This window comes from Macrobrachium nipponense, chromosome 19 (assembly GCF_015104395.2).
Source record: "Macrobrachium nipponense isolate FS-2020 chromosome 19, ASM1510439v2, whole genome shotgun sequence".
NCBI classification, from domain to species: domain Eukaryota; kingdom Metazoa; phylum Arthropoda; class Malacostraca; order Decapoda; family Palaemonidae; genus Macrobrachium; species Macrobrachium nipponense.
Window position 1 is genome coordinate 29,039,856 of NC_061088.1, and position 12,878 is coordinate 29,052,733.

General features: G+C 39.3%; 1 long non-coding RNA gene and 2 other non-coding genes across 3 annotated transcripts in view; 2 read left to right on the forward strand and 1 right to left on the reverse strand.

Annotated features, from left to right (window-relative positions):
- The window catches only part of LOC135212814 (uncharacterized), a 508,471-nt gene that overhangs the window by 477,053 nt on the left and 18,540 nt on the right, over positions 1–12,878 (forward strand). The gene's annotated exons all lie outside the window — the stretch shown is intronic.
- LOC135219396 (U1 spliceosomal RNA) lies at positions 10,368–10,530 on the reverse strand. The gene has a single exon (XR_010315433.1). It is a non-coding gene; the product is annotated as a U1 spliceosomal RNA (small nuclear RNA).
- On the forward strand, positions 11,717–11,879 carry LOC135219302 (U1 spliceosomal RNA). The gene has a single exon (XR_010315400.1). It is a non-coding gene; the product is annotated as a U1 spliceosomal RNA (small nuclear RNA).

A 12,878-nucleotide genomic window follows, 5' to 3' on the forward strand; every position in this document is an offset into this window, starting at 1 on the left:
ACGCAATACTAAGTAGAATTGGCTCAGACCTGATTCCACATGCTGTTGATTTTACTGTGGGAACTCTCATATGTTTTCATGTTGATAGAGTAAAAGACAATGTGTGTAGAAAATAAAGTGACAGAATTTAAGTTAATCCAGTTTAATCCAGTTTTGCATAGATTCTATTACTAGATTTCTCACTAAATCTTTTAGTGTCTTCATGTTAAGTGAAATGTGGTGGTTTATCCACAGTTATCTGAGCTTTGTGTCCTCAAGCTTACTTTTTTCCAGCCTCGTTTTACATCACCTTGACTCCTAGGTGAGGTTTGGCAGGATGAGTTAATTTGCAAAATCTTTCCTGTTGGCATCTATATCAGACTTATGCAAGTTGCTTTCTTAGTGGTGTGTTTTGTTGATTGGTCCAAACTTAAATATTACTTTATTGCCTCTGGCTATGGACATGGTAGTAATGAAAACAAATGACTATAGTTTGTCTTGTAATGTTGTTGCATTTATAAATGAATTAATTGTAAATATCCCTGGTTTGGACTTTGTATTACAAATTCATTGATTTCATTTTAAAAACAGTCATTTTATATACGAGATATGTTTCCCAAACTGTGCTTAAGGTATACACCAATGTTTCCCAAACTGTACTTAAGGTGTACACTAAAAGTGCTGTCCTCACGTCTCACTGAACTAGAATGAGACAGAAAGGCAGGTACTAAAAGTAAAATATGAGTTTATGAATATCTCTAAATAACTATTATTCATTAATATAACAGTATATATATATAGATATATATATATCTATATATATTATATATTTATATATATAATATACTAAATTGTCAGTCTCGACGATGTATGTTAAAACACACACACACACACACACACACACACACACACACACACACACACATATATATATATATATATATATATATATATATATATATATATATATATATATATATATATATAAAAGTTTCCATGACTTAGGGTACAAAAGGTACTGTGGTCTTCCTCTATCTCTGGCTTTGCCTTTGTAAAGGTTCTGTATTTATATCATGCAGTAAGGAAACACCCTCCTCCTCTGATCGTCCATCATGCTTACGAAGAAATTGACAATTTCTCCACTATAACTCTCTGGGTTGAGTTACTGTAACTAGCTTTTGTTCCCTAGTCATACCATAACGGTTTTGCTCGTTATTTCCCATTCTCTCATAATTTGGTTTTGGATGTTGACTTGATCTACAGCAAAGTGTTTCAGGTCTTTGGCATTTTCACTATTGCTTGAAGTTTTTAATATCTTGTGTTAACCTTCTCAACAATATTTCTCCTTACTGGTTCTTCATCAGAACAGTGCCTTATTATGTTGTTGTTGTTGTATTAGCCAACACTTCTTGTTGGCATGGGCCTTTCCCTTGTTCGGCCTGTAGGTGATCTGAAGATTCATTAGGTTCATGGTTAGTTTATGAAATTGGAAATATTTTTAGTTGTAGAGATAGGAGTGAACAGGGGAAGGATGATGGTGTCAGTAAGAGAGGGCCATCATGTCATATTATAGTAGAAGTTTGAAAGAATTTAAGGCTTTCGAACATTAGAGAAATGGTGCAGGTGGGGTTAACCGTCCAACCCTTTACTCCCTTGGGTCCCTGCAGGAGGATTTCAGTGGTAGGTAAAGTTTAAAAGAATGATATTGGATGATGTGGATAGAGCCTTACAGTGAGGGGATGTGATGAGGGTGGTTGATTTCACTTTTAGTTTATTTACCTTGGTGGAGGTAGGTTGTAGAGCATCTGGGCATGCTCTTCTAAGTTTCAATTATTGTTTTTGTGACTGTGGCAGCTGCATGCTCAGCATCTTGTGTAATTATGTTTGTTTGTGCTGCACCTCTTAGCTGTGCTGTTTCTCTGCATTCCAGCAGGTAGTGAAGGAGTGGTTGCTGTGTTTCTTCTTGACAGTGTTCAGATGGTCTGACACTGTTTTCCACGATTTCCCAGCAGGCTTTATATCCTAGCCTGAGTCTGTGGATGATCACAGCAAGTTTTCTTGGTGTGTGCCTGTCTATGGGAGGAGGCACTAGATCAGTCAAGTCTTATACCATCTGTCAGACGGTGAGTTCTTTTCTACCCACTCACGATGGTCTTTTAGCAAGTTTTCTTTGCAGAGTGGTTTTATTGCATTCTTGATTTGTTGCAGTGCAGGTTGTATATGTATTTGCACTCTGTCAATGTGTTTTGTACTTTTGGCTAGCTCGTCGGCCCTCTCGTTGCCTGGAATTCCTATGTGATGGTATGAGTCAGGACTGTAGTTCTGAGGTCTCTTCTGAAAACAACCTTGGTTCAGCGTTCTTCATCCATGCATGGTGTATTTCTCTTAGTAGCCTCAGGAAAATATTCCATCCCCCATTGAGTTGTCAACTTTTTTTTCCAGCATAGTTTTTACTTTCGTCATGCACAACCTCTGCATGTCTGTTGCATGGAAAATGGAATGAACTTGGTTTCCCCATACAATACCTTTTCTCTCTAGGCACCTTTGAAATTCCACTGCTTTGAATTGTGGTCTGCGAGACTTTTTTCGCTGAGGGATCATCTCTCCATTCATGCACCATTGGACATCCACTCAGGCAATTAACATAAATTAGAAAATGTCTGCCTTTGCAATAAAATAGCTCAGCTGAAACACTTTCAAAAGTTCTACTGGGTAATGGATTTGATTCCAGAGTTTTTTTTTCCTTAAACTTGGAAAATAGTGTTAATTGCCATGCTTCACATTTTTCTGTCAGGTATGTTACATCATTTGCAATTCCTGGCCAATATACACACATCTGAGAGAGTTGTTTGGTCCTTGTGGTTCCTTGATGGACTGTATGCAAACGTTCTAGCCCAAATTTTCTTGTCCTTTTGAAATTACTAGAGGTGTCTGTACAGAACAATGTCATCATCGGCTGCTTGTTCATGTTGGATAGCTTTTAACTGGTTCGCAAATGCTGATGCATTTTCAGATCCAACAGAATTATGCTTTACAGCATCAACAAGCTTCATATAATTGCTATCATTAAGTGTACAAAGTCTCGCTGCCAAAATACTGCACAGTTGTATATCATGCTCAGCTTGTTCTGGGTCCTCAACTGGTGCATGGCTAAGACAAACAGCAGTGGCATGCTCTTACCCTTTTTTCCATTCGACTTTAAATTGAAATTGACTTTGATGGTGTGCCTTCCAATTCTGTACCTTAACATTTTCTGTTTGAGTCATCGAATAACTGTTAAAAAGTGGTAATAAGGTCGGTGATTTGTGATAACTATGAAGTGTGGGAGCCCTGATGAATAAAGTCTGCGCTTTGTAATAGCATAATTACTAATGCCTCCAACTCAATCATTGGATACCTTGTCTCCACATCATCCAAGAATCAACTTCCACATGTGATAAGTTTCCATACTTCATCATGCTTTTGCATTAGGCTGAAACCTAGCTCTTTTAGTCTGCTTGCATCCATATAAAGTCAAGTCTCCCTAATTCCATCAGACTGTGCAAGAATTATGGGTTCGTAAGAAGTTTCTTCACTTTAGCAAATGCTCTGTCATGAACTGGTAACAATAAAAAAATATTTTTTACTTTAAGAAAGTCTCTCAGTGGCATTGCTTCTGTGCTAATATGAGGACTACAGGATCCCAGTTGGTTTACCATTTGCAAGTATTGGGAGTTTTGTAAGAAGTTTCTTCACTTTAGCAAAGACTTTCATGAACTGGCAACTATAATAATGTATTTCTACTTTTAAGAAGGTCTGTCAGTGGCATTGCTTCTGCACCAATAGAGGATTAACCCTTAATGGACGGGCATGCTCATATGATGATCTATAATAGGTTTTGAGCGATGGACAGGCTAGCTAATATGAGTAATAATATTACACACCGTATGATTTGGATGAATTTAGTGTGAAAGATGTTCATTTCACTTCAGTGGTCCATAAATTACTTCTGGCAATTGTAGCAGCTCAGCACAGGACAGCGGGGGTCAGTGTGCCTTGACACTTGATGGGGGATTGTAGTGCCCATCTCTTTCCCATAACGTCTTTTTAGTTACTTGCTCGTAAATATACCCAGGAATTGCGGTTGGTTCACGTTCTTATCTTTCATGATTATCAGCTACAATTGTAATTTTGCAAAGAAAAGGGAAAAGGGCAAAAAAGTAAAATAAAAGAAATTATTAGAAAAAAACATGTATAACTTTCAAAACTTAGTATGTTTTTATGAGTCTTGTAAAAGAGGGTTACAGGGTTGAAAATAGTCATTTTTCTGTACCATCCATGGGATGGTACTGAAAAATTTTTAGCATTTTTTTTCTTTCGCCATGTGCATGTATTAATCGGGGTTTCAAACTCTGCAATGAGGCAGATTAGATTTGACATTTGCCACAACAACAATCAGACACCTAACAAGGTGGCAAGTACACACGACATTAATGAGCGACCACTTTGCCACAGTAACAGAGCTGGAGATGCAGCAACTACCGCCAATACCGCCACCCCCTCCGACATGGAACCAAGACCTAGCAGATTGGGTTGTGTTTCGTCTAGCCCTCGAAGAGTGGGCAGCACAATACACACCTCCAGAAGACATAGATCAGCTAGAAAAAGATCTAGTTGAGGCTATACACAATGCTGCAAACAGGGCAATGCCCATGAGAGTAGGAAGAAGAGACCACACCTACAAAGACTCCTGGTACTACTGCCCAGAAGTAAGAAGACTGAAAACCCTACTGAACAGGGTAACAAAAATTTATAGGAAAAGAAGAACAACAGAAAACAGGGAACTACTACAAGCAGTCAAAAATGATGTTCAACAGCAGCTGCAAGAGATAAGAATTGAAAAGTGGATGGAATGGTGTACAAAACTATCACAGTACACATCTCTCTCGGAGCTATGGAAGTGGCTGAACAGAGTAGCCGGAAAGAAGAGAACACCCGTAGCAACTCACCCTCACCCACTAGAAGAAGCGGAAAGACTGGCAACATCCTTCGCCAATAGGACTAGCTCAGGTAACCTCTCCCCTGAAACAAGAAGAATTCAGGATCAACTAGCACCGATTCGATGGGAGGAGATCGATGCGGCCTGCCACAGACCAGACGATACTGACATCCCTTACACAGTAGAGGAACTGAAAGCAGTTTTTAAAGTTGGCAGAGACACAGCACCAGGAGCAGGACAGGATAACATACACCATGATCAGCAAAATGGGTCCTGCAGGAGAAACAGCCTTTCTGAGAATCCTGAACAAAACACACATCGAGCACACAAGACCACAAACCTGGCGGCAGCAAGACACGCAGCCAATCCCCAAACCTAAAGATCCAGAGAACCCAAGACCAATCGCATTGGTGTCATGCATTGAGAAAACTGGAGAAAAAATGGTACTAAATAGAATGAAGTACAAGATTGGTCCACTGCACAAGCAGCTATATGCATATCAGGAAGGAGTCGGAACTACAGAGTGCATAACAGATGTTCTCAGCTATATAAATCAGAAGAAGGCCACAGTAGTCTTCATAGATTTTGAAAAGGCTTTTGAACTAGCCAGTCCAGCAGCAATACTACAATCAGTAGTAAGGAAGGGAGTCCAAGGACACTTACTAGCCTGGACAAAAAACTACGTGCTGAGAAGGCAGGCCAGAGTAAAATTCCAAGGAGTGATGTCTACATTCCACGACTTGGGGAAAATGGCACCCCTCAGGGAGGAATTCTGAGTCCATTTTATTTAATATACTAATGGAGAATATAGCCTCCCTGCAGCTTCCAGAAGGCGTAGAAATCTTCATCTATGCCGATGATGTGTGTGTAGTAGCAAGGGGAGCTGTTAGAGTACCCAGAATGCAAAGGGCACTCAATGACATCAACAATAAATCAAATGAGCTAGGCCTAAAAATAACATAAATAAAACAAAGGCCATGACAATAAAAGCCCACAGACCGCTGCAACCACTAACAATAGGAGCTGAGCCCATAGAATGGGTAGACAGCTACATGTACCTAGGAGTTGTCATAGATCAGCAGCTAACTTTCAAGGAAGAAATCAAGTACTTGAGAGAAAGAGCAAATGCAAGACTTGCTGCCATGAGATACATGTCATCCTGAAGGAGGGAGCAAATGAACACATACAAAGGAAGTACTACCTAGCCTGCACCAGAACATTGGTGGACTATGCTGCCCCCACTCTGATAAGGCTGACAGAGGCTCAGAAAGAATCACTGGAGGTCATTCAAAACAATGCAATGAGACTCATGCTAGGAGCACCTACATGGACAAGGCTGTGCAACCTCATGGCTTGAAACTAACCTGCCAAAGCTAGAGGATAGGATTGCACAGCGAAATGTAAGCACAATGGCCAAGATGTTCCTCTCAGAAAGAGACTCCATCTCTAAGAAAAGAGCAAGAGAGGAACTTGCCAAACACCCACAGATTCAAACTTCGAGTTCCTATGGTAAGGACCAAAGTGACAACATCAAAGTCTAGGCATGGCAGAAACACTGCTGCAACTAGGTCCAGACACAACACAGGGCACACAACAACTACCACCCTGGAAGAAGGACACTACAATATACAAATACACAAGCCTGCCAAGAGCAAAAGAGGACTGCACAGGAGAAGAGCTAAGAGCGGCAGCCTATGAAGCAATCAGAAACACTGAGACCATAGGGGCACAAACATACTACACTGATGGCACTGTAGATCCTGAGAATCAAACTACGGAGCTGCAGTATATTCAAGAAACTTCACAGCCTGCTGGAGGACCTCCAACCACGCCTCCACTATGCAGACAGAGTTAACAGCAATAAGACAGGCACTGCTGTACTCACTGGAGAATGAAGTAGGGCCTGTAATCATCCACACAGACTCAAAGTCCTCAATGCAAGCCCTGCAACAACAGAAAATTAAAGAAAATAAGGCACTGCTGGCTGGAATTAAAACACTGCTACTCCAGCACAGCGAAAGAGGAAGACCTGTCACCTTAAACTGGATACCCAGTCACATAGGAATTCCAGGCAATGAGAGGGCTGATGAGCTAGCCAAAAGTACAAAACACATTGACAGAGTGCAAGTACATATACAACCTGCACTGCAACAAGTCAAAAATGCAATGAAACCACTCTGCAAAGAAAAATTGATAAATGACCATCGTGAGTGGGTAGAAAAGAACTCACCGTCTGCCAGATGGTATAAGAAATCGACTGGTCTAGTGCCTCCTCCCATAGACAGGCACACACCAGAAAACTTGCTGTGATCATCCACAGACTCAGGCTAGGATATAAAGCCTGCTGGGAAATTGTGGAAAACAGTGTCAGAACCATGTGAACACTGTCAAGAAGAAACACAGCAAACCACTCCTTCACTACCTGCTGGAATGCAGAGAAACAGCACAGCTAAGAGGTGCAGCACAAAATGCAATACCTGCACAAGATGCTGAGCATGCAGCTGCCACAGTCACAAAGACAATCATTGAAAACTTAGAAGAGCATGCCCAGGTGCTCTACAACCTACCTCCACCAAGGTAATCAAACTAATAAAATCAATCACCCTCATCACATCCCCTCATTGTAAGGCTCTATCCACATCATCCACTATCATTCTTTTAAACAACTTTACCTACAACTAAAATCCTCCCGCAGGGACCCAAGGGAGTAAAGGGTTGGACAACCCCACCTGCACCGCTTCTCCGATTTTCGAAAGCCTTACACTCATTCAAACTTCTTCTATAATATGACATGATGGCCCTCTCTTACTGACACCATCATCCTTCCCTGTCCACTCCTATCTCTACAACTAAAGATATTTCCAATTTCAAAAAAACTAACCATGTACCTAAAGAATCTTTTCAGATCACCTACGGGCCGAACAAGGGAAAGGCCCGTGCCAACAAGAAGTGTTGGCTTAATACAACAACAACAACAATCTGCAATAGCCTTCAGTTTTCTTGGGTCTACTTCCATGCCTTTCTAAGAAAAAACAAATCCAGCATACTGCACAGCACTTGGGCAAATTTAAATTGCTATGGGTTCAAAGTAATACACATTGTTTTAAAAATGCCTTGACGTCTCTTATATGTTCCTTGTGTGTGCAACTGTGTATTACAGTAATACATTATTTACAACCTCATGGGCCCTTTCTAGCAAAGTTCCCTATAAAGTTATAGCTATCACCAGTGCTAAAACCCATGGGTGCTCTCTTAAATCCTTCGCTTCTTCATGTAATTCTACCTGCCAGTATCCTTTAACACCATCACAAAATGTAAAGTATTTAGCACCATGGACAGTCTCAATTATAGCATCCTGTGACATTTTTGAATTATGTACAGGTCTGTGTACCTGTGAGTTTAGCTTCTTCAAATTAATTGTCACTCTGATACCTTCTTTAGGTTTATGTACACCTTCAATTGGATGAAACCATTTTGTATGCCTATCCCCAACTTATACAGTGACGTTTTGTTGGATCCTCTCATCGAGCTCCCTGTTCACTGGCTGTCACAGTGGGTTAGCAAATGGTTTTGCATCGCCCTTGAGTTCTATCTTCATCAGTGCACCTTTCATCACTTTTAGTTTCCCATTGCATTGAAAACTTTTGGATACTCTTTCTTAAAGAAACACTTTTCCTGCTCTGTACTGTAAGCAGTTTCTGTTACTCATACTGATTCTTTAACTTCAGATACTTTATTCCCAGGTGATTTCTTTGAAGGAAATAGGAAGTCTTCATGCAGTACCAAGATTTATACATTGCTGAGGGGGATATAAATGTCATCACTTTTTATGTGATTACAAAAAATTACATTTTCAGTGCATTCATATCCATTGCATTTCAGGATCAATTCAATCTGGCCCATTACAGCTAATAACTTCCAATAATACTTTGCAGTTTCTCATCAAAGTCTGAAAGATCCTCCTCCTTTAGCGTTAGGTCAGACATCACCTGTATGCCAACAACTGTCATTTCAGCTCCTGTGTTAGCAATAAATTTATTTGTTAAATATTCCTTTCCTTGAAGGTAAAAATCAATAAGTAATAATAGATGTCTATCCAATAACTTGAATTATCAGTAATCGTACTTGCATTTCCAGACTTCTCTGCATGGGTTACAAAACCTTTATTTAATTTTTCCACAAACCCTACTATAGTGTCCACGGCATCTATTTTGTAACACACATGCCCTCAGCTGGAAAAGATATACATTTAAATGAATATTGAATCCACATCTACCACATTTTCTTTTCTGTCTCCTGTTTTAGGGTATTGCCGTTTCTGCTTCTGTTCCTGCTTTGACTTCTCGCACAGAATTTAGGTTTTGTTTGCATTAATATTGGCCCGTCTGCAAAGTCATCTGTCCTCATTTTCATCCAATTCTTAGTTGTTACTGTTCGAGTCAGAATTGCTCTTCTTGGTGTTGTAACATTTATACAATAACCAACACAGGATAACCTGTACAAGTGGTTTTCCTTTAGCTTCCCAGCAGTCAGAAATATAGGAGTTTCTAACCATTTGTTCCCTGTGTAACTCTGCTGTCTTAGCTTTGTCAATAGCAGCTTTGAGTAATCTGATCAAGCTGGTCGTGCTGTCGTTGACTCCGTTATGGGTCAGGCTTCATGTATCATCCTCACTAAAAGTCAAAGCTTCATTATGTAAATCATCCATCAAAGTCCTTTCCTGCCCATATGCAACTGTACTGCTGAAGGCCCTTTTTATCTTGCAATGACTCCATAAGTCACTGCACCATGTAATATACTAATCAGGGGTAAAATAAATACTCAAGAATTACATAAGTCATTTATTCCTGAATATGATTCTACATTTGCTTTCATGGCTCACAGAACTAGAATGTCACAGAAAGGCAGATATTAAATACAGTAAACATACGGCAATTTGTAAACATCTGTAAATAAGTATTATGCATTACCATAACAGTCATTATACCTGTACCCATCCAGTATGGAGTGCCTCAGTGGCATGATCGGTATGGTCTTGTCCTGCCACCTCTGTGGCCGCGAGTTCGATTCTCAGGCATTCCATTGAGGAGTTAGAGATGTGTATTTCTGGTGAGAGAAGTTCACTCTCGACGTGGTTCAGAAGTCACGTAAAGCCATTGGTCCTGTTGCTGAATAACCACTGGTTCCATGCAACTTAACACTATACAAACAAACATCCAGTAAATAACAAACTCGTGCCAGTTTCTGAACACTAAGACAATTTAACGTTTCCTACATGTACAACAGGTTGGAGTCAAGATAAACAACTGATATTTTCTCAAGGAATACTCTGCTTCAGACATTGTCATCACTTCTCCCATCTACTACATTGTGCAGACTAATCAGTATTTCTTGTATGAGTGAAATTTTAAGGGGGATAGCGCGAACGCAGTCCCCCGCTACCAAAAATTGCGCACCCGAGTTGACCACATTTGGGTCAATCGCAAGGGTCAGCACCACCGGAGTGCAATGGTGAGCCTCACCTTGGGGGAACCACCTTCGTGATCATGGTGTCCCCTGTGCCAGGTAAGTATGCTTCTCACCCACCCAACTGAACCCTAGGTAACATGTTCTGAGGACAAGTAGCCTGCAAATTAACTTTTTATGCAAGGAAATTCTCTTTATTGGTGCAGAATATAGACTACAGTCATTATCCTAGTAAATGATATTTATACTATTTTGTATTTACAAAAGAATATGGAATTATAAAGCAATTGTATTTAAAATTCAAACTTCTCTAAACTACAGAGATCCAAGCGACTTTTTGGCAGCTCTAAGAGCAAGAGAGCCTTTGCTAATCCAAGGCTGGGTTAATCCAAAATAATTAACAATTTCTATAGTTTTGGGTTATTTTGACTTTTATAAAAGCATATTTATATAAATGGATTGGCTTTTAGTTTAAATTGTTTCCAAATTTTTTAAGAATTTTAATCATATGTTACATACACGTATGTTTAAAAATACTCTAAGCCCTCTTTATCTCACATTTTAGATGATAGCCATAGGCTTTTATAGTAACATTATTTCAAGTTGATATTTCCGTTATCAATGGTACAGTTTTGTTTATTGTAAAGAATTATTTTGCTAAAATTTGGTGTTGCTTCGTTGTTCATTAGTGATACGTGTTGAATTAAAAGTCTAATTGTCTCTGCTGTGACAAGAGATTGTTGCAAGAACGGAGAGACGATGATTTTACTCCAGATAGTAAAACTATATATATATATATATATATATATATATATATCTTCGTCTATCAGAAGAATCCTATTATTATAAAAGGCACACTAGCATAAGACAATGATGATACCACAAAGCAAAGGAATTTTAGTTACTGAAATTATTTCAGCACCAAGGAAAAAATCAACTGGGCAACAAAAACAATTCTCGCAACCCTGTCCAAAACGGGAGAGAAAGAGAGTTCTATGACTATCAAGATTTTATAAATAATGTGATGAAAAGAAATCTGAAGAACATCTAAGAACAGTAACTACTGAAGAAATCACAGATGCATCTTTTTAATAAGGTTACATTTAATTTTCTAATGCGATTTTCCAATTCATCTGGTTTTTTTCTGAATTGTAAATTGTTTCAGAAATCTAATCTCGAGGTAAAACGAAGGTGTGGTCTTACTGAATCGAATTTCCTTGTATAAAACCTTCATTTGCAGGTTACATGTCCTCAGAACATGTTAGCTAGGGTTCAATTGGGTGAGCGAGAAGCATACTTACCTGGCACAGGGGACACCATGATCACGAAGGTGGTTCCCCCAAGGTGAGGCTCACCATTGCACTCCGGTGGTGCTGACCCTTGCGATTGACCCAAATGTGGTCAACTCGGGTGCGCAATTTTTGGTAGCGGGGGACTGCGTTCGCGCTATCCCCCTTCTAAGACTTCAATCATCTAGGAATTTAAGAAGTTTCATATGCTTGAAATGATGCATGTGACGAAATAAGAGTATGCATGAGAGAATGGCATAGTGACAGTTATGACAAATATCAGAAATGGAGGAGCCCTTAATAAAAAATAAAAAACAGTAAATAGAGCTTCAAGATATCTCAGCTAGGTGCTATCCAGGGCTGTAAACTTCAATAACCCGTTCTTTCTCGGAGCAGTGCATTTTTTGCTTTTTGTCAGTTCCATGTTTACATTTACAATAATAATCAACCAAGGGGAAATATGCCTTTATTCTCGTGCTTTTTGTCTTTACGTCTTTCCCGGTCTTTTCTTACTCCAGCAACCCTACTGTGAAAATAAATCTTACTTACGTTGTAACAGGTACCATAAGGTTTTAAGGGGTTTGTAACCCCTTTTGACCTTCTTTCCTTTCCTTTTTTATAACATTTTTTTCCTCTTTGCCGGCATGATCGTCGCTTACACAAACATCTCAATACTCTGGGAACAGTATCCAGTCAAAACCATTATTATAATTTTCCCGTTGTTTGTCTTTTATGTCGGTTGGGTGGCAAATCAAGAGAAAGCAGCTTTTCTGAAGTGAACTGAACAAGTCTTTGTTATAATGTACAGATATTCTATTCTTTAACAGTAGTTTATATCACTGCCATATAATTTATTACATTAAGGAACCGATGCTTATTGTTTCTATAATTCTTTTTCATTATACTTATTGCAATTGTTTACCTTGTCATAAATTGCTATAAACAAATCATGTTCCTGACCCAATGATGTTTCCAGTCGGAAACATTAAATGGCCAACAAAGGTATACTACACTTGAGGTGTTTTGTGGCCTAGGTGATATTTGTTGCTGTTGTTAAGCTGTGCTAGAACAGCCTGTAAGCGAGGATATTTCTGCCAAGAGGAAAAATAGCTGTTATTGAAGAGGAAAATGAAGAAGGAAAAGTGGGATTACAACAAATCACTCAG